The sequence below is a fragment of the Anolis carolinensis genome, unplaced genomic scaffold (assembly GCF_035594765.1).
Source record: "Anolis carolinensis isolate JA03-04 unplaced genomic scaffold, rAnoCar3.1.pri scaffold_11, whole genome shotgun sequence".
Lineage (NCBI taxonomy): Eukaryota > Metazoa > Chordata > Lepidosauria > Squamata > Dactyloidae > Anolis > Anolis carolinensis.
Genome location: NW_026943822.1, coordinates 5687534 through 5709939, shown reverse-complemented (window position 1 = coordinate 5709939; position 22406 = coordinate 5687534). Strand labels below are relative to the sequence as shown.

General features: G+C 41.2%; 2 long non-coding RNA genes across 2 annotated transcripts; one reads left to right on the top strand and one right to left on the bottom strand.

The window, feature by feature from the left end:
• The first annotated feature begins 750 nt into the window (after positions 1-750).
• Positions 751-18591, top strand: LOC134293915 (uncharacterized). The gene is made up of 3 exons (XR_010000880.1): positions 751-879; positions 5638-6057; positions 13664-18591. It is a non-coding gene; the product is annotated as an uncharacterized LOC134293915 (long non-coding RNA).
• LOC134293916 (uncharacterized) lies at positions 896-19120 on the bottom strand. The gene is made up of 2 exons (XR_010000881.1): positions 18837-19120; positions 896-2863 (listed from the first exon to the last, which is right to left on the bottom strand). It is a non-coding gene; the product is annotated as an uncharacterized LOC134293916 (long non-coding RNA).
• Between the last annotated feature and the right edge of the window lie 3286 nt (positions 19121-22406).

Sequence of the window (22406 nt, the reverse complement as noted above, 5' to 3'; positions counted from 1 at the left end):
AACACACCAGACATCACAGTTGTGGAAAAGAAAAAGGTTTGGATCATTGATGTCGCCATCCCAGGTGACAGTCGCATTGACGAAAAACAACAGGAAAAACTCAGCCGCTATCAGGACCTCAAGATTGAACTTCAAAGACTCTGGCAGAAACCAGTGCAGGTGGTCCCGGTGGTGATGGGCACATTGGGTGCTGTGCCAAAAGATCTCAGCTGGCATTTGGAAACAATAGACATTGACAAAATTACGATCTGCCAACTGCAAAAGGCCACCCGACTGGGATCTGCGCGCATCATCTGAAAATACATCACACAGTCCTAGACACTTGGGAAGTCTTCGACTTGTGATTTTGTGATATGAAATCCAGCATATCTATCTTGTTTGCTGTGTAATAATAATAATAATAATAATAATAATAATAATAATAATAATAATAATAATAATGTACATTTACCAATCCTGCATGCTATGGTGTTTTGTTTGGCGGGCGCCGGGAATGCTTCCAAACAAAAACTTACTAGGTCTTACTTTCGGGGGAGGCCTTATATTTAGCAATTCAGCAAAACTTCTACTAGGTCTTATTTTTTGGGGATGTCTTATTTTCAGGGAAACAGGGTATGCCTTTAAGGACCACTGCCTGCATTTGCTTTTTTCCCATCCCGATTCTGTTTTTGAAACGTAATCCTGCAGGCAGGGCCTGTTGCTGCTGATCTCTTAGATACCAGCCACTTTGGGAGTCTTTCTGGATAGAATGCCTTTTTCAATCCACCCCATTAAATAACATGATTCTTGCTGAAAACTGCCTTGGGGCCGCCTTCTAGCTCGGAAGATGGGACATCAGCGACTTGAAGCAATCAGTCAATCGAGATTGCAGTTGAAATGGTATGTTCTCATTACTCAGACAGACTGCTCCTTAGCTTTTTACTAAAAAATGTATTATCCACTCAGCTGAACTGCCAGAGATCCCTTTTCCTTCTTCTCTGCCAGCTGTATTTGGTGACTTAATATGCTTTCAGGTGGAGTCCAAATGGTACCATTATGGCCCAAGAGAGTTTTAGATTTTGGAGCTTATTGGGAAGGGCGCTTTTTGTTTTGTCGAAGGCTTTCATGGCCGGGATCACAGGGTTGTTGTATGTCTTTTGGGCTGTGTGGACATGTTCCAGGAGTATTCTCTCCTGATGTTTCACCCACGTCTATGGCAGGCATCCTCAGAGGTTGTGAGGTATGGAGAAACTAAGTAAGGAAAGGAAAGAATATATATATCTGTGGAGAGTCCAGGGTGTGGCAAGAGTCCTTTGTCACTGGGAAGCCAGCATTAATGTTTCAGTTAATCACCCTAATTAGCATTGGAAAGGTTTTGTCTCTTGCCTGGGGGCGTCCTTTGTTCAGTCATTAGCTGTCCTCTGCCCTCAGAGTGTTGGTTCCCATCTACTGTTTTGATTTTAGAGCCAGATTTTGTTTATTTTCATGGTTTCCTCCTTTCTGTTGAAGTTGTCCACATGCTTGTGGATTTCAATGGCTTCTCTGTGTAGTCTGACATGATAGTTGTTGGAGTGGTTGAGCATTTCTCTGTTCTCAAATAATATACAGTAGGGTCTCACTTATCCAAGCTAAACGGGCTGGCAGAAGCTTGGATAAGCGAATATCTTGTTGTGGGGAGTTTAGTTGAGTTGTTTTGTCCGGTGCCGTGATTCCATTACCCTTTTATATATATAGATAAAACACTTACACAACCTGATCCTATGTTTTTGTAATAGAACCAATCAGGAAACGACATTTATAACCCAAGAATAAAAATCTTGTTACATAGCGTAATACTGTATATACTGTATATACTCGAGTATAAGCCAACCCGAATATAAGCCGAGGCAACTAATTTTACCACAAAAAACCTGGGAAAACATTGACTCCAGTATAAGCCGAGAGTGGTAAATTTCAGAAATAAAAACAGATACCAATAAAATCACATTAATTGAGGCATCAGTAGGTTAAATGTTTTTGAATACAGTATTTACATAAAGCTCAAATTTAAGATAAGACTGTCCAACTCTGATCCAATCATTATTCTCATTTTCTTCAATGTAAATGTGCTTATGTATCCTTTTAATAATAATAGAGTAAAATGGTACATGTAATAATAATAATAATAATAATAATAATAATAATAATAATAATAATAATAATAAAAAATACAGGGAAATAATACATGTAATAATAATAATAAATAATATAGGAAAATAATACATGTAGTAATAAATAGAGTAACATAATAAATATAATACAGTAGTGTCTCACTTATCCAAGCTAAACGGGATGGCAGTACCTTGGATAAGCGAATATCTTGGATAATAAGGAGGGATTAAGGAAAAGCCTATTAAACATCAAATTAGGTTATGATTTTACAAATTAAGCACCAAAACATCATGCTATACAACACATTTGACAGAAAAAGTAGTTCAATATGCAGTAATGTTATGTTGTAATTACTGTATTTATGAATTTAGCACCAAAATATCACGATATATTGAAAAAATTGACTACAAAAAAGGCTTGGATAATCCAGAAGCTTGGATAAGCGAGGCTTGGATAAGTGAGGCTCTACTGTACTGTGTCCAGGCCGGTTCCTCAAGTGCTCTGCTATGGCTGATTTCTCTGGTTGAATTAGTCTGCAGTGCCTTTCATGTTCTTTGACTCTTGTTTGGGCAATGCTGCGTTTGGTGGTCCCTCTGTAGACTTGTCCACAGCTGCATGGGATCCGGTGGAATTTCAAGCATAATCGGCATTTCACAAGAATGCATGGGTCACATTATTGCTTTGCTTGGCTATTGGAAGATCAGTGCACGATGGGCACCCAGGATGTTGACGCCTAAAATGAAAGCGCACAGACTTGAAATTTGCCAGGAACTCCTCTCACGTTATGAGAATGAAGGTGACGCTTTTCTCTTTTGGGGTGACACCTTCTGCTGTCAAGAATTCAATGACTGCACGTTGCTTAATTCGCATTGAGCGACCGTCTGTGCAGGGTTCCATACTTCACACTTTAACAACACAACCGTTCAATGCTAAGGCTTCCCGCCAAATGGAACTGCAGAGGAGAGTCTACTGAACAAGCCAGGACCTGCCGCAGACCAGGACTGCCATCTGTTGAGGAGTTACGAAGGTGGAGGCATTACTTTTCATTCAATCTTCGTATTTGAGATGTAACCAGAATGTGGACCACTGTGGTCAAGTCTAACTTCCCAAGGTACGGGTGCAGCTGGAGCACAAGTTTGAATTGTGCAAATGCTCCCCTGGCCACCGCAAAAACCTGGGGTTTTTATTTTTATAAATAATTTATTTATTTACAGTATTTATATTCCGCCCTTCTTTCTCACCCCGAAGGGGACTCAGGGCAGACCACATTTTATACATATAGAGCAAACATTCAATGCCCATATACACATAGAACCGAGACAGAGACAGACACAGAGGCAATTTAACCTTCTCCTGAGGGGATGTTCAATTCCGGCCACAGGGGGGAGCAGTTGCTTCATCATCCACTGTGATGTCATTTCCTCACTTCCTCATTCCAACGTCATAAATTAGTTAAATTTGCCTCCCCACTTTATAAGTGGTACCTTATTTCCTACTTGATAGATGCAACTATCTTTCGGGTTGCTAGGTCAACAACGAGCAGGGGCTATTTTTTTTTTTTTTAATTGACAGGTGCTCACCCCGCCATGGGCTGGCCTCGAACTCATGACCTCATGGTCAGAGTGATTTATTGCAGCAGGCTGATCACCAGCCTGCGCCACAGCCCGGCCCCAGATAACTATCCCAGAAACTGCATAGACAAAGTTTCAAAATGATGTATGTTGCACTTTGAAACATCTTTTAAAAACCTGTAATTTGCTCTAGGTTCTACCCATTACCTTTACTGTGACTGCAAAATCTGATAATCCATTTTTTTTTCATCCAACAAATATATGGATAACTCCAGCAAGGGAAAAAATTCTCATCTCCGAGTGACAACAGAAATAATATATTCTGCATAAAGAGAGCCATTTTTATGTTTTCTGTGCTAAACAACCGCATGTAATCTTTGTGCAGAATGAGCCCTGAATTGCAAATAGGCTTCCAAAGCATTGTGGCTTTTGAAGATTTTCTTGCAGTGGGTTTGAAAATTGCTTAAATAACTTGTTGCTTTTTTTGAGAAGCAATTTACAAAGAATCCCATCTCTTGTGACATTGGACCTTCTTAGCACGGCATGTCATCCCGTTTAATTGTAAAAGATCTCTCAGAGATCCCATCAGACTCAGCATTTGTTGCAGCCTTTCTTCCATTTTGTCTCATGTTCTAAACCGTGACATGAACGAGTGCAGTCCCCACACACTCCGCATTCTTTCTTTTTCTTTTTAACTCAGTGGAAACTTTGAAATTGCTGAGGTCCAAATCATTGCGTTACTTGAGAGGTGGGATTTCAAAACTCTGTAGGCACACGGCACCCAAATCCCACAGTGTGTACTATATATACTCGAGTATAAGCCTAGTTTTTCAGCCCTTCAATGTGAAAGTCAATGTTTTCCCAGTTTTTTTTTTGTGGTAAAATTAGGTGCCTCGGATTATATTCGGGTCGGCTTATACTCAAGTATATAAGGTACATTTTTCCCTTGTGTAGTTCTTTCTTTAATTTCCAATTATGGAACCTTTATTACAACATCTTTATTAATGACTTAGACGAATGGTTAGAAGGCACGATCATCAAGTTTGCAGACGACACCAAACTGGGAGGGATAGCCAACACTCCAGAAGACAGGAGCAGAATTCAAAACGATCTTGACAGACTAGAGAGATGGGCCGAAACTAACAAAATGAAGTTCAACAGGGACAAATGCAAGATACTTCACTTCGGCAGAAAAAATGGAAATCAAAGATACAGAATGGGGGACAATGCCTGGCTTGACAGCAGTACATGTGAAAAAGATCTCAGAGTCCTCGTGGACAACAAGTTAAACATGAGCCAACAATGTGATGCGGCTGCTAAAAAAGCCAATGGGATTCTGTCCTGCATCAAGAGGGGAATAGCGTCTAGATCCAGGGAAGTCCTGCTCCCCTCTATTCTGCCTTGGTCAGACCACACCTGGAATCACACTGTGTCCAGTTTTGGGCACCGCAGTTGAAGGGAGATGTTGACAAGCTGGAAAGCGTCCAGAGGAGGGCGACTAAAATGATTAAGGGTCTGGAGAACAAGCCCTATGAGGAGCGGCTTAAAGAACTACGCATGTTTAGCCTGCAGAAGAGAAGGCTGAGAGGAGACATGAGAGCCATGTACAAATACATGAAGGGGAGTCATAGGGAGGAGGGAGCAAGCTTGTTTTTTGCTGCCCTGCAGACTAGGACACAAGGGAACAATGGCTTCAAACTACAGGAAAGGAGATTCCACCTGAACATCAGGAAGAACTTCCTCACTGTGAGAGCTGTGGAACTCTCTGCCCCAGAGTGTGGTAGAGGCTCCTTCTTTGGTGGCTTTGAAGCAGAGGCTGGATGGCCATCTGTCGGGAGTGCTTTGAATGCGATTTCCTGCTTCTTAGCGGGGGGTTGGACTGGATGACCCATGAGGTCTCTTCCAACTCTACTATTCTATGATTCTATTTTTCTAGGATGCAAGCAGGATGGCAAAGAAACAAACCACAGAGAAGAGTGAACACCTCATGCTTCCAACAGCAATTCAGAAAGTCAAGCTGGTGTGAAGATGTAATTGTGCCTGGAGCTGAGAGAGAAGGAGAACGAACTGCGGAAAGAGAGAGACAGAGAGAGGAGAGAACAGTGCCATAGCAACAGGTGCTTCTCACGTAATGGAGTCCCTTCTCATTCGGGCTTTTTGGCAATGGCTGTCCTTGTTTACGCAATCATAAATAATCCATTTTTTTTCATTTACACACATGAATGCGACAGGCCTGGCCTCCCAGCTTCAGGCTCCATCTGTCTGGAGCAAAGGGAGGTTGCGGAGGAAGAGGAAGGTGAAAAAGCCTGGGCGCAGAGTGATAACGGAGTCAAATATTTGCTAAACCGTTCTGAAGGTAAGGCCAGATGGTCAGGTTGTTTAAGGAGGGCAGGGAAATGGAAGCAAGGAAGCCTGCGGGGTGGAGGAAAGGTGCTAGTCCACACTCGCTTTTCTCAAACAAAGGCATAAGCGTGTGTCCAGATGGTAAAAGTGATTATAGGGAGGAAGAACATACAAACTTGGTGTGACTGCAGCAGCCTGCTTTTGCCTGTGCTTGCTGGGAAAGGCAACATTATCCCGTCTCTTGCATTTTCTCCCTCCTGAGTCAACTGAGCGCAAACTACCAATTGTACTCTGAATTCAATTCACAGCAATGGAAGTAAACTTGGGAAGAAGGAGGGAAGTGGGAGAGAAAAAAGAAACAGATATTTTGAAAGCAGCTGGACAACTGGAAAGACGTGGTGAACAAAGATTGTCCCTGCCAACTGCTATGGTAGCATCCTGCCAAAACCCGAGGCTTGGTGAGATGCTAGAGCTAACTGATGGTACATTCTAAGTATCCCTACCTAAATGGCAAATCCCAGTTATTATTATTTTATTGTATGACACAGCAAACAAGATAGATATGCTGGATTTCGTTTCACAAAATCACAAGTCGAACACTTCCCAAGTGTCTAGGACTGTGTGATGTATTTTCGGATGATACGCGCAGATCCCAGTAAGGTGGCCTTTTGCAGTTGGCAGATTGTAATTTTGTCAATGTCTATTGTTTCCAAATGCCGGCTGAGATCTTTTGGCACGGCACCCAGTGTGCCCATCACCACCGGGACCACCTGCACTGGTTTCTGCCAGAGTCTTTGAAGTTCAAGCTTGAGGTCCTGATAGCGGCTGAGTTTTTCCTGTTGTTTTTCGTCAATGCGACTGTCACCTGGGATGACGACATCAATGATCCAAACCTTTTTCTTTTCCACAACCGTAATGTCTGGTGTGTTGTGTTCCAGAACTTTGTCAGTCTGGATTCGGAAGTCCCACAGTATCTTTGCGTGCTCATTTTCCAATACTTTTGCAGGTTTGTGATCCCACCAGTTCTTTTCTGCTGGGAGGTGGTACTTGAGGCATAAGTGCCAATGAATCATTTGGGCCACATAGTTGTGCCTCTGTTTGTAGTCTGTCTACAAAAATGCGTTGGATAATCCAGAATGTTGGATAAGTGAGACTCTACTGTAATAATAAATAGAGCAAAATAATAAATGCAATAATAATAATAATAATAATAATAATAAGATCAGAGTGAAATAATACATGTATTAATAATAATAGTAATAAAAATAGAGTAACATAAATGTAATAGTAGCAACAATAATAGAGAAAAATAATAAATGTACCACATATAATCAAATATAAGCTGACCCAAATATAAGCCAACCAGGACCCTCACCCGAGTATAAGCTGAAGGGGGATTTTTCAGTCTTAAAAAAAGGGCTGAAAAACTAGGCTTATACTTGAGTATATACAGTATATAGGAGGAGCCTCGGTGGCAAAGTGCGTTAAAGCACTGAGCTGCAGATCAAAAGGTCCCAGGTTCAAGCCCCGGGAGTGGTGTGAGCGCCCGCTGTTAGCTTCAGCTCCTGCCAACCCAGCAGTTCGAAAACATGGAAATGTGAGTAGATCAATAGGTACTGCTCCGGTGGGAAGGTAACGGCGCTCCATGTAGTCATGCCGGCCACATGACCTTGGAGGTGTCTACGGACAATGCTGGCTCTTCGGCTTAGAAATGGAGATGAGCACCAACCCCCAGAGTCAGACATGACTGGACTTACTGTCAGGGGAAACCTTTACCTTTTATACAGTATATATATCAAATTGTGAAGTTTTGTTTCCAAAAGCCAGCAAATTCCCTCCTCCCCCCTCAAATTGAAAAATGAGTTATAGGTGCCAGCACCTTGTTGGCTAAGAGTAGAATACTATGTACAGAACAAAGCTATCAAAATCTTTCCACCCACTTCAGTGCAGGGGTTGGAAAATTACATTTTATGGCAAAATATTGCATATCCTCAGTGCATTTGATTTTCATTCCTGTACATTTTGTTCAAATGGATTCGGTGCCTTTTGGAAACAAGCTCCCAGCCAAATAAGAATACATCTCAGTGAGTTTTGTGGGCATGCAATAGCGCAATTATTATTTTTAAGGTATGGATCTGTATTTTTTTAATATATATATAATGTTTATTTATTTCCATTCATTCAAATATATATACACTAGCTGTGCCCGGCCACTTTTTAGTGTTTTTTATTATTTTTATTGGGTTGCTAGGAGACCAAGTTGGAGGAGCTTAGCCTTCTAACTGGCAGCAATCGGATAAAAGCAATTATTCCTCTCTCTCTAATTAGGACTCTATTTTTCTTTTCTTTTTGTTGTATCAACCTAGAGGCGTGGATGATGGGTTGTGTTGTCAAATTTCGAGGTTGGGGGGGCCTGTAGTTTTGTTGTTTTGTGGGTCGCCATGATGCCATCACTCTTTTATATATATAGATTGCAGGTGTTTGTTGCATACAGTGCCATACTTTCATCTATTATTTTTTCATAATCATTTCTCAGACAATATATTTTCAATAAGGGGTCACAGGCTTCTATTTGTATAGTACATATAAAAATATTATACGTTCCAAATTTATATCCGTTTCCTCCTTGCCTTCAGTCTATTAGCTTCCTCTATGTACATTTTTAGATTAATTTTACATTGAAATATTGGATCATTGGTTGCCATTCATTAACAAAGTGGATGATTGCTAATTGGGATTAACAAAGTTTTCTAAAGGTTCTCCTCTTAAGTGCATCGTTATTTTGTCCATCATCAGCAACTCTATAATATACTAGCTGTGCCCAGCCACGCGTTGCTGTGGCAAAGTGGTGGTGGTATTGGTTGAAAATTGTTGTGTAAATTTTATTTGATGTTATTTGCAATTTTTTATTAATTTTATTGTAAGTTATATTTTTATTTATTATATTTTTTATTTTCTTGTATGATTTTTAGTTATTTTCTGTTATTATAGTATTTTATTGTATTAATTTTAGTGTTTTTTATTATTTTTTATTGGGTTGCTAGGAGACCAAGTTGGAGGAGCTTAGCCTTTTAACTGGCAGCAATTGGATAAAAGCAATTATTCCTCTCTCTCTAATTAGGACTTTATTTTTCTTTTCTTTTTGTTGTATCAACCTAGAGGCATGGATGATGGGTTGTGTTGTCAAATTTCGAGGTTGGGGGGCCTGTCGTTTTGTTGTTTTGTGGGTCGCCGTGATGCCATCACTCTTTTATATATATATAGATTGTTCCAGTTCTGCTAAGGGAGGGACCTCTGAGGTTTGATCTGGATTTTTTTAAATATGTACAGAGCTGGGATGGGTGGGATTTGGATAAGAGAACCAGAGAGATTGCAAAGACAGAGAGAACTACAAAGACTTCCTTCCAAGCAGTTTGGGTCTGTCATTGTGAGAGGAGCTGTCCAAGACTCTGGTGCTGAAAGTTATCTGTGGAAAGAAATCTCAAGTTGCGGGGAACTGTCCACAATTTCAGTGCTAGCTGCACCCTTCCTGCACACATCTCTGGCCCTGGGTGGCTACCTTTCCAACAATCTTGACTCAGGCCTCTTCTACGCTGCCATATAATCCCAATTAGCAATCATCCACATTTTCTGCTTTGAACTGGATTATATGAGTCTGTACTATCATATAATCCAGTTCAAAGCAGATAATCTGGATTTTATATAAGCAGTGTAGAAGGGGTCTCAATTAGACATATTCAGCATTTGCCTCCAAATACAGTAGAGTCTCACTTATAATAATAATAATAATAATAATAATAATAATAATAATATAATTTAATAATAATAATAATAAAATACATCACACAGTCCTAGACACTTGGGAAGTGTTCGATTTGTGATTTTGTGATATGAAATCCAGCATATCTATCTTGCTTGCTGTGTCATCTATATATATAAATGAGTGATGGCATCACGGCGACCCACAAAACAACAAAACTACAGGCCCCCCAACCTCGAAATTTGACAACACAACCCATCATCCATGCCTCTAGGTTGATACAACAAAAAGAAAAGAAAAATAAAGTCCTACTTAGAGGGAGAGCAATAATTGTTTTTATCCAATTGCTGCCACTTAGAAGGCTAAGCTCCGCCCACTTGGTCTCCTAGCAACCCACTCAGCCCAGTGTTAATAAAAGAATAAAAATAAAATAAATACAAATAATACAATAAAAATAATTAAAAACACTAAAAAAATTAATACAATAAAATACTATAACAAAATAACTAAAAATAATACAACAAAATAATAAAATATAATAAATAAAAAAGATAAGTTACAATAAAATTAATTTAAAAAATACAAATAATGTCAAATAAAAATTCCACAACAACTTTTAACCAATACCACCGCCACTTTGCCACAGCAACGCGTGGCTGGGCACAGCTAGTAATAAAATAATAATAATACTTTATTTTTGTACCCCGCCACCATCTCCCCAGAGGGACTCGGGGCGGCTTACAGATATAAAACCAGCATACAGTATACAGCATACAGTAATAACAAATACAAAAACACACAAATAAATTTAAAAGGCATTTTAAAAAATCACAATCATTATAAAACACATAAAAAACACAGCAATAAAAACATAAAATGAGCTGGGCAAAGTGCACTGAGTGGAACTTGTGGAACATAACTTTTGGAACAACACTGAGTGGAACATAAACGGGCCGGCAGACAGTTGGATAAGTGAAAATGTTGGATAATAAGCAGGGATTAAGGAAAAGCCTATTAAACATCAAATTCTGATTAAACATCAATTATGATTTTACAAATTAAGCACCAAACCATCATGTTTTACAACAAATTGACAGAAAAAGCAGTTCACTACACAGTAACGTTATGTAGTACATTAGAGTCTCATTTATCCAATGTTCTGGATTATCCAACACATTTTTTTAGTCAATGATTTCAAACCATCGTGATATTTTGGTGCTAAATTCATAAATACAGTAATTACTACATAGCATTACTGCATATGCAGTGTAGGCTCATACCCTGTTTCCCCGAAAATAAGACAGTGTCTTATATTAATTTTTGCTCCCAAAGAAGTGCTAGGTCTTATTTTCAGGGGATGTCTTATTTTTTCATGAAGAAGAATTCACATTTATTGTTGAACAAAAAAAATGAACATTACAAGCTAACATAACCAGACAAACTGTGAAACCTATCAAGAATTTCTTGTTACTGCCACTATTCCATATACAACAATCTATGGTACATGGAGGGCCACAGGAAACAGCTTGTGGGGTTTGCAGATTGCCCATCTCACACATACACTTAGCATTCAGGTGGATGGTCAGAGCACTCTTTTAAGGTCAATGGAAAGTGGGTTTTGCACTACAAGTCCCATCAGGCCTTTGCTATGGAATGGTGGGCGTTGCAGGCCAGCAATGTCTACAGCAGAATGCATGCAAAGAATGGCTTCCTCTGGATCAAGATGAGCCACATATGGAGTAAATGCTTTGGAGGCGTCATGGCTTAGGAAGAAAGAAAAAGCATTCACTCCATATGTGGCTCATTTTGACCCAGAGGAAGCCATTCTTTGCATTCATTCTGCTGTAGACATTGCTGGCCTGCAACTCCCACCATTCCATAGCTAAGGCCTGATGGGACCTGTAGTGCAAAACCCACTTCCAAAAAGTAGAAATAATAATAATAGACCTTTCTTGAAAAATGTACCTGGTTCTCAAACACTATCTGGCACACATCCAGTGAGGAAGGAGGCAGGAAAGGCAGCCACGTGGAAGGTGAGGAGGTGGGAAAATGAGAAGGCAGGAAGAGTGCATGCCTGGCGAAAGGGAAAGAGAAAGGCAGGAGAAAAGGATCTCATGCACACAGCTTAAGGAGAAGCTGCTTCTCTCGCTTTTTCCTTCCCTCTCTTGAGCGAGTGCCGGCCAAAGAGGGAAGCAAGGGAAGGGAGAGGGGAAAGCATGAGCGACGCTTTCACACAGCACCAGCCGAGGAAGGAGAAAGGAGCCCCGGCGGCAGCGGCAGCGGCTCCCTGCTAGGTCTTATTTTCGGGGGAGGTCTTATATTTGGCAATTCCCCCAAACCTGTACTAGGTCTTATTTTATGGGGATGTCTTATTTTCGGGGAAACACGGTATAATCCATAATAATAATAATGCACTATTATAATTGTATATTTATATTACATGCAATATTACTAATAATATTGCAATGTAGTCGTAAAGTACAATATAATAATATATAATGTTTATATAGTGCGTATAATATCCTATACTAATACAGTAGAGTCTCACTTATCCAACGTTCTGGATTATCCAATGCATTTTTGTAGTCAATGTTTTCAATATATCATGATATTTTGGTGCTAAATTCGTAAATACAGTAATTACTACATAGCATTACTGCATATTGAACTACTTTTTCTGTCAAATCTGTTGTATAACATGATGTTTTGGTGCTTAATTTGTAAAATTATAACTTAATTTGATGTTTAATAGGCTTTTCCTTAATCCCTCCTTATTATCCAACATATTCACTTATCCAACATTCTGCCGACCCATTTATGTTGGATAAGTGAGACTCTAATGTAATTACTGTATTTATGAATTTAGCATCAAAACATTGCAATGTATTGACAACATTGACTATCCAGAAGCTTGGATAAGCGAGGCTTGGATAAGTGAGACACTTATGTACTAATGCAGAATAATAATAATAATAATAATAATAATAATAATAATAATAATAATAATAATCTTATGCCTCAAGTACCACCTCCCAGCAGAAAAGAACTGGTGGGATCACAAACCTGCAAAAGTATTGGAAAAAGAGCACGCAAAGATACTGTGGGACTTCCGAATCCAGACTGACAAAGTTCTGGAACACAACACACCAGACATCACAGTTGTAGAAAAGAACAAGGTTTGGATCATTGATGTTGCCATCCCAGGTGACAGTCACATTGACGAAAAACAACAGGAAAAACTCAGCCGCTATCAGGACCTCAAGATTGAACTTCAAAGACTCTGGCAGAAACTAGTGCAGGTGGTCCCGGTGGTGATGGGCACACTGGGTGCCGTGCCAAAAGATCTCAGCCGGCATTTGGAAACAATAGACATTGACAAAATCACGATCTGCCAACTGCAAAAGGCCACCCTACTGGGATCTGCGCGCATCATCCGAAAATACATCACACAGTCCTAGACACTTGGGAAGTGTTCGACTTGTGATTTTGTGATATGAAATCCAGCATATCTATCTTGTTTGCTGTGTCATAATAAAATCATAATCATAATCATAATCATCATCATCATCATCATCATCATCATCATCATCACACAGTCCTAGACACTTGGGAAGTGTTCGACTTGTGATTTTGTGATATGATATCCAGCATATCTATCTTGTTTGCTGTGTCATACAATAATAATAATAATAATAATAATAATAATAATAATAATAATAATAATAATAAACATCACACAGTCCTAGGCACTTGGGAAGTGTTCCACTTGTGATTTTGTGATATGAAATCCAGCATATCTATCTTGTTTGCTGTGTCATAATAAAATAATAATAATAATAACTTATAACTTGAATTCTAGTCCAGGAAAACTCCATTAGCCACTGCAAAGCAAACTCCTCTCCACCTGAGCCAGAAAACACATAGGAACAGAAGACAAAAATACGAAGGATCAGCTTTCCAACTTTCTCCAGCATTCAAACCTTCCTTGGAGACATCTGCTCATCTGTTTGGGTGTGCTACACTGACAGAGGAAATCATCCCCAAGGCTTTGTTCCTTATTCTAAAACTTGCCACCTTTCAAAAGGGTCTAGGGCCCTGTGGTTTGTGAGCACGAACAGGAGTCTGTGTTCCATGAGCAATAGCCGGTTTCAGTGTGATCAGAGGGAAACGGCGCGTCTCTCTGGTTGTCATTAGGGAAAGAAAAGATTGCCGTGTTGGCTCTAATTTCTATGTAATGCCGAAATCAAAAGCTTGGGCTGGAATCCTCGTCTGCAGCAAACCATTTAACAAACAGCAATCAGGTAATTGGGGATGACAGTGACATCCAATGAAGCTCCTTTGTTCACTCCCAGGGCGCGATTGTTCTCCAATTCAATTTGCACTACAGAGAATTCAAAAGAAACCATTTCTCTCCCCTTATGAAGAGAGGAGAGAAAGCCCCAAGGAAAGGGGGAAATGGAGGGAGGGAGAGCCTCAAATATTAGATTAAAGCCCAATAACACAATCAAGAGCTAGCCGAATCCTATTATTAGCATTCAACAGGTTCTACCAAAGGGCAACTGGTCCCTTTTTTGCAAAGAGAGATGGAGAGGAGATCTCCATTAACAGCTTGAAGCCCAGGAGAGGAGAGAAGGAAATGTAATGCACGGAGAAAGGGAGGAAGAAATAACAAAAAATAAAGGGTTGAAAGGAGGAAGACATCCAACAGCAAGCGGGAGATAAAAGCCACTTTGGCTAGGCTACCATTAATACCACGGGCAGTGTATTCTGCACACAAAGTCAAAGTAGCTGCAACAGGTGGTGGGAAATCTGGATGAATCCTTGGAAGAGAAGAGCAGCAGATACGGAGAAGAGAGGAAGGAAATCAGGGCGGAATATCAAACAAGGGACCAAGCTGCCTCTGAGGACTCGGTTATTGTTATTTCTACCTTGATTCACATCTTGCTGGGAAGTGAGGGCAGCTAACAATCCCACACTTTAGTACAAGTTTTAAAAGAGCGATACAAAAGTTTAAAAAACAACCAAATAGTACAGTGTGGTAAAAACAGATTAAAAAGGTAAATGTTTTCCCCTGACGTTTAGTCCAGTCGTGATCCACTCCGGGGTTTGGTGCTCATCTCCATTTCTAAGCCGAAGAGCCGGCGTTGTCTGTAGACACCCCCAAGGTCATGTGGCTGGCATGACTGCATGGAGCGCCGTTACCTTTCCGCCAGAGCAGTACCTATTCATCTACTCTCATTTGCATGTTTTTGAACTGGGGCTAACAGTGGGGGCTCTCTCCGCTCCCTCAATTCACACCTGCGACCTTTTAGTAATGATAGTAATAATAATGACTTTGGTAATACACACTGCTTCACTTCCTTCTCAGTGTGGAAGAGGCCTAAGTGAGGCCTAACTCTGCCTGTCCCCTGGGCTGAGTGGGTTGCTAGGAGACCATTCTAGCTCATTCCGCTCCCGGGATTTGAACCTGGGACCTTTTGGTCCGCAAGTTCAGCAGCTCAGTGCTTTAACACACTGTGCCACCAGGGGATTAAACAGATTAAAATATAATAAATACACTTAAGACTCACTTTCATGGTCAGGCAGGGGAAGAAACCAATAATAATAATAATAATAATAATAATAATAATAATAATAATAATAATAATAATACATCACACAGTCCTAGACACTTGGGAAGTGTTCGACTTGTGATTTTGTGATATGAAATCCAGCATATCTATCTTGTTTGCTGTGTCATAATAAAATAATAATAATAATAATAACAACTTTATTTTTATACCCCACCCCATCTCCCCGGAGGGACTCGGAGCAGCTTACATGGGGCCATGCCCGACACAACAATACAATAAGACAATAAAACAAATTTTGCATCAATAAAACATCAACATCAATAAAACAGTCACATGCATTTCTCTTCAGTTAAGTTAGGCGCTTGATTTTAGAGCTGAAGAGTGAGGATGGCAAGGAGGCTTTTCCATCCGAGTGGGCTTCACCAAGAGAGATGTAAGAAATATGTTGTCGAAGGCTTTCATGGCCGGAATCACTGGGTTGCTGTGAGTTTTCCGGGCTATCCGGCCATGTTCCAGAAGCATTCTCTCCTGACGTTTTGCCCATATCTATGGCAGGCATCCTCGGAGGTTGTGAGGTCTTTTGGATACTAGAAAAGTTGGGTTGGTTTATGTATCTGTGGAATGATGTCCGGAATGGGAGAAAGAACTCTTTTCTGTTGGAGGCAGGTGTGAATGTTGCAATTGACCGCCTTAATTAGCACTGAATATATATAAATAAACCCCACTTGACTCATTTCCAACAGTTCACAACCTCTGAGGATGCCATAGGTGCAGGCGAAACGTCAGGAGAGAATGCTTCTGGAACACAGCCGTACAGCCTGGAAAACTCACAGCACCCTGATGTAATAAATTTTTACAATGGCAAGAAGAGCCACTTCAGATTATTACAATTGTTGTTGCTGTTATTATTATTATTAATGTATTTCTATCTCGCCTTTCTCCCCATCGGGATTCACGGTGGGTCCACCTGGTCTGGCATCCTGTTGCCAAGCGAAGAAGACAGTCGGGCATTTCTATGGGCCTTTCAACAAAGAGAGCACCGAGGGAGGCTCCTGGCACTGAATCAAATCCCACATTATCTGCTTTGAAGTGGAATATATGGCAGTGTGGACTCAGACAACCCAGTTCAAAGCAGATCTTGTGGGATTTCCTGCCTTGAGATTCTGGGTTATATGGCAATGTGGAAAGGCAGGGTTGCGGATGGAGAATAAATAGGAAACCATTCAGAAATGGGACAGAAGGGTCTCTCGCAATAATATTTGCACCTCACTGGACACGACAGGTTTTGGTTTTAAGCTGCCAAGATGCAAGGCAGCCTTGTGCCTTCCAGAGGCGCTGGGCTACAATGAACCCCATCGTCCCCAACTTGTTGATATTTTATACTGGCTTTTTACTGGTTATATTTTGCAAGCTCTGTTTTATACTCCATGCATCCTGCTTTTAACTGTGAAATTTAACAGTGTTTCTATAGATGCTTGAAGTGCATTAAAGCGCTGAGCTGCAGACCGAAAGGTCCCAGGTTCAAATCCCGGGAGCGGAGTGAGCGCCCGCTGTTAGCTCCAGCTTCTGCGAACCTAGCAGTTCGAAAACATGCCAATGTGAGTAGATTCCAGCGGGAAGGTAACGGCGCTCCATGTAGTCATGCCAGTGGCCACATGACTTTGGAGGTGTCTACGGACAACACCGGCTCTTCGGCTTAGAAATGGAGATGAGCACCAACCCCCAGAGTCGGACACGACTGGACTTAATGTCAGGGGAAACCTTTACTTTTACCTATAGATGCTTGGTTGATATGGTTACTTATGTTTTTCAAATGACTGATCTTATATCAGTGATGGCCAACTTAAGACACGCGTGTCAGCACTGACACGCCTAGCCATTTTTGCTGACACGCTGCTGCCTGCAGATTGATTGGACGACTATGTCTTTTGTGGCCAAATTTGGTGTGATTTGGTCCAGTGGTTTTGTTGTTATTCCATGGGAATTATGCACATTATATATATATATATATATATATATATATATATATATATATATATAATATTCATTCTATTATTATTCTCTTATTATGGTAGTATATTATCATATTATTACCATTATATTATTATTATATTATTCATTATTCATGACTACATTGAAACTAGAATAGAGAGAAATCAGCATGGAAACTGCAAGAGGTACATTGATTGTTGTACATTGAAATAATGGTCGTAAATAGTTTTTGATTTATTAAATACAGTTATATATTACAATTATACATTTTTGTTATTTAAACTATACATATTGCGAAATTATGGTGTTTTTTTTTCCTCAAAGTGACACACCACCCAAGTCATGCTAGGTTTTTTGGTGAATTTTGACACACCAAGCGCAAAAGCTTGCCCATCATTGCCTTATATAGAGTAGAGTCTCACCTATCCAACACTCACTTATCCAACGTTCTGGATTATCCAACACATTTTTGTAGTCAATGTTTTCAATACATTGTGATATTTTGGTGCTAAATTCGTAAATACAGTAATTACTACATAGCATTACTGCATATTGAACTACTTTTTCTGTCAAATTGGTTGCATAACATAATGTTTTGGTGCTTAATTTGTAAAATCATAACCTAATTTGATGTTTAATAGGCTTTTCCTTAATCCCTCCTTATTATCCAAGATATTCGCTTATCCAACATTCTGCCAGCCCGTTTATGTTGGATAAGTGAGACTCTACTGTATCTCTTGCAGTTTCCATGCTGATTTCTCTCTATTCTAGTTTCTAATATAGTAATAATCTAAAAATATACTACAATAATAATAGAATAATAATAGAATGATATATATGTGTGTGTGTGTGTATGTTGGATAAGTGAGACTCTACTGTATTACAATTATACATTTTTGTTATTTAAACTATACATATTGCGAAATTATGGTTTTGTTTTTTTCTCAAAGTGACACACCACCCAAGTCATGCTAGGTTTTTTGGTGAATTTTGACACACTGAATGCAAAAGGTTGCCCATCATTGTCTTATATATTGGCATTTTACCGGTAATTGTGCAGTTTTCGGCACATGTTGCACTTGTGCTGCTGCAGCTCACAATGTATGTTTTGCATGCTCTGTTTTATCCCGCTTGCATCCTACTTTTAACAATGTTTGTTTGATGTGGTTTCTGTACATGCATATGACCATTGGTGAGAGCATTAATAAATTGATTGATTGATGGTGTTGGATTATATGTGGGCTGAAGGGGAGAGAGGAAGCCTGGGGATGATGGGCAGTATGAATGAAAATGAAACAAAACAAAACAAGATCATCAAGTAATAGTCGCACCCCCGCCTGCTGACCATCCGCCCGGTTTCAACCAACCCAAAGCCCCCAGGAAGTTTTTCCTTCTCAGCAACCGGAGACAAGTCTGAAGAGAAAGAGAACGAGAAAAGGGAGGGAGAAAGGGAAGGAAAGGTCTTACCTGGAGCATCTCCTGCTCTGGATGAAGAAAGGCGCCTCTGGCATCCCAGCTCCACGCGTGTTACAAACCGCGGAGCGTGTGAATCGGGCTGCTTTTAAGGGCTGGAAGGGATGCAGATCAAGGGGATGCAGATCTGCCTCCTCTCTCCCAGAGAAAGAAAGAAAGAGCAGAAGAGGAGAGAGAAAGAGAGAAAGAAAGAAAGACAGAGAGACAATAGCCGGGTCTGCTGCTCCAAGCCGGCGCCTGTCTCTTTAAAGCCTCGCTCAGCCCACCGGTGCCCCCCCCCTCCCCTTCACCACCGTGGACATCCATGACGTCACCTTCAAGGAGGGGGGAAGCCCCGCCCACCCTGCGCCTCGCCATGGTAACCAGCTGGCCAATGCCCTCCAAGAGCTGCCCCCCCCCCCCACTGCTCCCACCCGCCTTTTAACGTTGGTCTTGCAGAGGCCCCTTCTACACTGACATATAATCCAGATTATCAAAGCAAATCATCCTCGTTATCTCCTTTGAACTGGATGATACAGTGCCATCCAATCCAGTTCAAAGCAGATAATCTGGATTTTACATGGCAGTGTGGGAGTCCCGGTGGCGAAGTGTGTTAAAGCGCAGAGCTGCTGAACTTATTATTATTACAGTAGAGTCTCACTTATCCAACATAAACGGGCCGGCAGAATGTTGGATAAGCGAATATGTTGGATAACAAGGAGACATTAAGGAGAAGCCTATTAAACATCAAATGAGGTTATGATTTTACAAATTAAGCACCAAAAACATCATGTTAGACAACAAATTTGACAGAAAAAGTAGTTCAATATGCAGTATTGCTACATAGTAATTACTGTATTTACGAATTTAGCACCAAAATATCATGATGTATTGCAAACATTGACTACAAAAATGCGTTGGATAATCCAGAACATTGGATAAGTGAATGTTGGATAAGTGAGACTATACTGTATTTATTTATTTGCAGTATTTATATTCCGCCCTTCTCGCCCCGAAGGGCGGATCACATTACACATATAAGGCAAACATTCAATGCCTTGACATAGAACAGAGACAGAGACAAACGCAGGCTCCAAGCTGGCCTCGAACTCATGACTCTTGGTCAGAGTGATTTATTGCAGCTGGCTGCTCACCAGCCTGCGCCACAGCCAGGGCCTAACTTGTGGACCAAAAGGTCCCAGGTTCAAATCCCGAGAGCGGAATGAGCGCCTGCTGTTAGCCCCAGCTCTTGCCAACCTAGCAGTTCGAAAACATGCAAATGTGAGTAGATCAATAGGTACCGCTCCGGCAGGAAGGAAACGGCGCTCCATGCAGTTATGTCAGTCACATGACCTTGGAGGTGTCTACGGGCAACGCCGGCTCTTCGGCTTAGAAATGGAGATGAGCACCAACCCCCAGAGTCAGACATGACTGGACTTAACGTCAGGGGAAATATTTACCTTTACCTATATGGCAGTGTAGTAGTAAAAGGGAAAAGTTTCCCCTGACGTTAAGTCCAGTCATGTCTGACTCTGGGGGGTTGGTGCTCATCTCCATTTCTAAGCGGAAAAGTCAACGTTGTCCATAGTCACCTCCAAGGTCATGTGGCCACTGCATGACTGCATGGAGCGCCGTTACCTTCCCGCCAGAGCAGTACCTATTGATCTACTCACATTGACATGTTTTCGAACTGCTAGGTTGGCAGAAGCTGGAGCTAACAGCGGCCGCTCACGCCGCTCCCGGGGTTTGAACCTGGGACCTTTTGGTCTGCAGCTCAGTGCTTTAACACACTTCGCAACCGGGGCTAGTAGTAGTAGTAATAATGCAGTAGAGTCTCACTTATCCAAGGTTCTGGATTATCCAATGCATTTTTGTAGTCAATGTTTTCAATATATCATGATATTTTGGTGCTAAATTCATAAATACAGTAATTACAAATTGCTGTCAAATTTGTTGTATAACATGATGCTTTGGTGCTTCATTTGTAAAATCATAACCTAATTTGATGTTTAATAGGCTTTCCCTTAATCCAGTGGTTCCCAAACTTATTTGACCTGCCGCCTCCTTTCCAGAAAAAATATGACTCAGTACCCCCTGGAAAAGAAGGCGTGGCTTAGAGGGGTGGGCGTGGCTCCTGCTCAAGAGGGCGGGACTGAGCCTCTCCCCTAGTCCAAGATTCAGGGCTGGGAGGGGAGGTGGGCGGGGCCACAAATGGGCAGCCAGGACTGGGGTGGGCGGAGTTACGAGCTCTGAGGCAGGGCTGAGCTTCTATCCCTGTCCTGCGGCGCCTGCCAGGATACAGGGGGCGGGGCTAGAGGAGGGGGCGGGGCCTCTTCCCAAGTGCCTGATGGAGCTGAACCTCTATACCCCGCCCCCGTGTTCAAACAAGCGCCTCAGGGGAGGTAAACAGAGGCTCAGCCCTGTCTCGCGCTTGTTGGAAGAGGCCCCGCCCCCTCCCCAACCCCGCCCTTTAGTCCTAAAAGGCCTCTCAGGAGAGATATAGAGGCTCAGCCCTGTCTTGGGCTCTTGGAAATAGGCCCCGCCCCCTTCCCTAACCCCGCCCTCTGTATCCCAACAAGCGCCTCAGGAGAGGTATAGAGCAGGGGTCCCCAAACTAAGGCCCGGGGGCTGGATGCGGCCCATCAAAGCCATTTATCCGGCCCCCAAGGCACAAGGGCTGAAGGGGGTTGGGCTAAATGACCCAAGGGGTCTCTTCTTCTCTTACAACCCTTATTATTATTATTATTATTATTATTATTATTATTATTATTATTATTAACATTAAGGCTGTGTGGCCATCTGTCAGGGGTGCTTTGCTTGAGCTTTTGGTGCACAAAGACAGAAGGGGATTGGACTCAATGGCCCAAAGGGTCTCTTCCAACCCTCTTTATTATTATTATTATTATTATTATTATTATTATTATTATTAACATTAAGGCTGGGTGGGTATCTGTCAGGGGTGTTTTGCTTGTGTTTTCGGTGCACAAAGGTAGAAGGGGATTGGACTCAATGGCCCAAAGGGTCTCTTCCAACCCTCTTTTTTTTATTATTATTATTATTATTATTATTATTAACATTAAGGCTGTGTGGCCATCTGTCAGGGGTGCTTTGCTTGAGCTTTTGGTGCACAAAGGCAGAAGGGGATTGGACTCAATGGCCCAAAGGGTCTCTTCCAACCCTCTTTATTATTATTATTATTATTATTATTATTATTATTATTATTATTATTATTATTATTAACATTAAGGCTGGGTGGGTATCTGTCAGGGGTGCTTTGCTTGTGTTTTCGGTGCACAAAGGCAGAAGGGGATTGGACTCAATGGCCCAAAGGGTCTCTTCCAACCCTCTTTTTTATTATTATTGCTGTTATTATTATTATTATTAATAATAATAATAATAATAATAATAATAATAATAATTGCTCGGTGGCCAACTATATTCCGGCCCTCTAACGGTCTGAAGGATCGTGAACTGGCCCCCTGTTTAAAAAGTTTGGGGACCCCTGGTATAGAGGCTCAGCCCTGTCTTGGGCTCTTGGGAAGAAGCCACGCCCCTCCACTAGCCCCGCCCCATGTCCTAATAGGT